Source organism: Acanthochromis polyacanthus, chromosome 17, assembly GCF_021347895.1.
Source record: "Acanthochromis polyacanthus isolate Apoly-LR-REF ecotype Palm Island chromosome 17, KAUST_Apoly_ChrSc, whole genome shotgun sequence".
Lineage (NCBI taxonomy): Eukaryota > Metazoa > Chordata > Actinopteri > Pomacentridae > Acanthochromis > Acanthochromis polyacanthus.
The window spans coordinates 2671287-2675217 of NC_067129.1; positions in this window are offsets into that span (position 1 = coordinate 2671287).

Genomic DNA, 3931 nt, shown 5'->3' on the forward strand with positions numbered 1-3931 from the left:
AGCCGCCGGGGGAGCAGGAGGAGGAGAGAGAGTGAGGAGAGGGGAGGGGTACACTCCACATACCCCCCTCTCCTGCCCCCAACACACAAAAAACACCCCCATCCCTCCACAGAGCTGCCAAATAAAACTCCAGACCCTCTGCCTCTCTGCGCGCAAAATTAAATTATCCCATTTTTAAAAACTTTCTCAGTATTTTTCCTACTAGAACCACCTCCTCGCCAAATGAACCACACAAATCACTCCATTAGAGGGGTTTTATTATGAAGTCTCATAATTTATTGCGCGTTAATTGCTCCTTGGAAGACGCATTCAATTAAGCAGCCTTTGTGAGCGCGTGCGTGCGGATTGCCTCCGCGTTTTAATTGCATCGGTGAAAGAACAGGACCGAGTAATCCCATTAGCTGCAGCGCAGAATCAAGATAAACCCTGTTTTTTATCAGCTTAACACACCGAGTCTTAATTGAAATGGAAGCTTTGGTTTAACACAACAACATGCGTGCATTAAATCCTCCTGGAGGCTGGACTGAGCTGCAGATTGGAGCAGAAATCTGAATTTTATGGAGTTTAAAGCTGCAGCAAACTGAACAGAGACGTTTTATTTAACAGATATATGAATCTGAGCTGCACCAGCAGGGGGTCAGCATGCAGCAGAGATAAAGAAAAGTCATGATAATAGAAACAATGTGATAAAACGTGAACATAAGAGCACACGAATACTCTCACTAACTCATTAACTTGTCCTTTCTTACTCTCTCAGCCTTCATATCCATCACTGTCACGTTGGACTCTGCTCACCTTTAAAGCTGAAAACAAGAAACAATACATCTCAGTTTATTTAATGCTCTGTTTCAATGCTCACACAAAGAATCTGAAATAAATGCTTTTTTTCAGTGTCCAGAGGTGGAATTTTACATTTCAGTAGTTCTGTAAGTTTGGGTTCGTCTCAGTGTCCTCTGAAAGCTTTAGGCTGCGGTTAAGAATAAAAGAAATAAACAGAGGATTATCCACCTATTATCTCAGGAAAAAAGTCAGGATAAGGTTTGGAATCCTTTTAGTTCTTTTGTTGTTTTCTCTTCTCTGTACTGCTGTTACTGGGATCGATTAGCCATGTTACACCGCTACATAACTAAGGATAGTACAGTTATGTGATTTGTGGTAGGATCACAATCAGCTGATGTAGTGTTCACTTGTTGTCGTGGTTACAGTGAGGCTGTCTCACAGTGATACAGAAATCATTAACAAACCCGTGGATCCAGACTATAAACAGCATCACTGCCAAAATCTAGTCAGTTGGTCCTTGTGTCATTTCTGACCTTCCCTGAAAGTTTCATCCCAATCCATTGGTCTGTTTTTGAGTAATGTTGCTAAAAGACAGACAGGCAGACAGACAGACGGATGGACATCATTTTACTCCTCAGTGATCGGTTGTGTGAGGAAGCATTTGGATTTATGTTTCTTTCTGATTTACTAAAACTAAAATCTCTTTAAAAAATAACTATTTTAAAAAACACTGTAAAACACCAGAAAAGAGAAAAGGATCTTATTTCTGTTCATACACTGTAAAAGCTTCTTAAAAGTTTTTGAACTGTATACGCTTTAATAAGTTACTAATTTTTACTTTAAGTCATGAATAAATATTGCCATTTTAAAGATATTTGTCATTATTTAAAAGAAAAGTTTATATATTAAGGACTGAAAAATGGGAAATAATTTGTAGCTGTTTTATAAATTTACCCAGTTTTGTCCAATTGTAGTGAAATCACTGAAAATTGTAATGATTTAGATAATTATGAAAAAAAACTAGCAAAAACTAATGATAAACCAAAAGTATAAACGATAAAATAATGTTTACATCAGAGATCTGTACTTTTACACAAAGTAATTATTTCTGTTACAACGCTGTTACTGTATTTATATCAGGAAAAAAATAAAAAAATAACAGATATTTGACATTATTTGAAAAAAAATACAGATCTTAAGGATGAAAAATACTAAAATAAAAAAGTAAAGGGTTATTGCAAAGTATTATTTATGTGTTGATGGGGAAAAAACAGTCAAGACTCTACATAGTACCACATCAAACATCTGTATTTTTTATTAATACTATATATTCATTTATATTTCCCCTTGAATCAGCTAAAAATCTAATTATTTTACACAATATTGTTTTAATATTGCCGGTTTTTACATTTTTTTTTACAACATTTCACTGTTTTTAATGCATTTTTTACTGTCAGATCTCACAGTTTCTTTCTTCATTTCTTTAACAGTGTACTTAATATAATAAGTACATTTAAATTCGCTGATCAGAATGCTTTTTCCCATTCAGCTAACCTATGTCCATCTAAAACCTCCCAGCAGTTAAACAGCAGCAGGAACTTTCATGTCAGCCTGTGAGAAATCCTTCAGGATTATTGTTTTGCCTCCGCTGGAGAGTTTTTATTACGACGCGAGACAGGAAATGTGCAGGAGAGAAGGTTCAGTCACCAGCTACAAAGGTCCTGGCCCGGATTCAAACCCGGTTACATGATCCCTGCTCTGTGAGCCGCCGGGATGCTCGGAAGAAACCAACAACCGAAGCTCCAGATAAATCACCAGGCAGGTAGAGAGGCTGCACACTCCGTTTGCTTTTATTTGGGGGTCAAACTCTTCTCGTGGCCCAAGTTTGTGTGCGTTTAAAAGAAACTCATGTGTGGAAATAAACTCCAGATTTGACCTTTGACTCCCGGCGCTGCTACTTCAGGTCAGGCGGAGCTTTACAGCGAAAGTCAAAGTACACAAATAAACGAGTCCGAGTGGAAGTCATAAAGCAGATAAGAGCTGTGCTGATGGCGGCCGGCGCTGTGTGTGTGTCTGTGTGTGAGTGTGGTAGCTGTGTTGTACATAAATCAGTCACATGGAGGGGGTTTGGGTGCAAAAACTAAATCCTCATTTAGCTAAATCTGCATTAAACTCATAGAAGTCAACATAAAGTCCTGTGAATGGAAGGAAACAACACTGGCTGCTGCCTCCCAGATTCTACAAATGATTAATTTAAGCTGCCCTCCAGGCTTTCCCTGAATCGGGGTCAGTAAACACCCGGACGTGTGTGTGTGTGTGTGTGTTTGGGCAGGTATGTTATGAGACACTGTGTTTTGGGAGGGGTGTTAATGTTGTTGTGCTAATGAGCTCCAGGTGGGACAGCAGCCGCCTCAGAGCTTCACACCAAAACCCCGTCCTGACCATCAGGCTGTTTAAAGGAAATGCAGCGTGTTCTGGGGCGCTAACGTCCTCCATTTAACATCAGTTACATCAATTACAACAATAAAATCTGTTGTCTGAGCTGCGTTATGCCACATAGTAAAAAATACATAAAAACGACAACAAAACATTGGAATCGTGTGGCAGAAAATACTGCAGCATAACGGAGAAACAGCACCTCGTAAAATACATTAAGATGCACCATGTGGCCTTAATTTGAAATGACATCATGTACTTTTTGTTTTTTTTTTAATATTCAATGAAGCATATTTACTTGTCTAAAAAACAACCTGTGCTAGAGTATATGTACATACATACACTACTGGGGTCACCCAGATAATTCCATGTTTTCCATGAAAACTCCCACTTTTATCCATGTGCTAACATAACTGCACAAGGGTTTTCTAACCATCAAAGAGCCTTTCAACAGCATTAGCTAACACAATGTAGCATTAGAACACAGGAGTGATGGTTGCTGGAAATGTTCCTCTGTACCCCTATGGAGATATTCCATTAAAAATCAGCTGTTTACAGCTACAATAGTCATTTACCACATTAACAATGTCTACATTGGATTTATCATTCATTTAATGGTATCTTCATTTTTTTAAAAACTACCTTTCTTTCAAAAATAAGGACATTTTATAGGACATTTTACTACATTTTGTCGTAAGCCTGTTGACTACTTTAT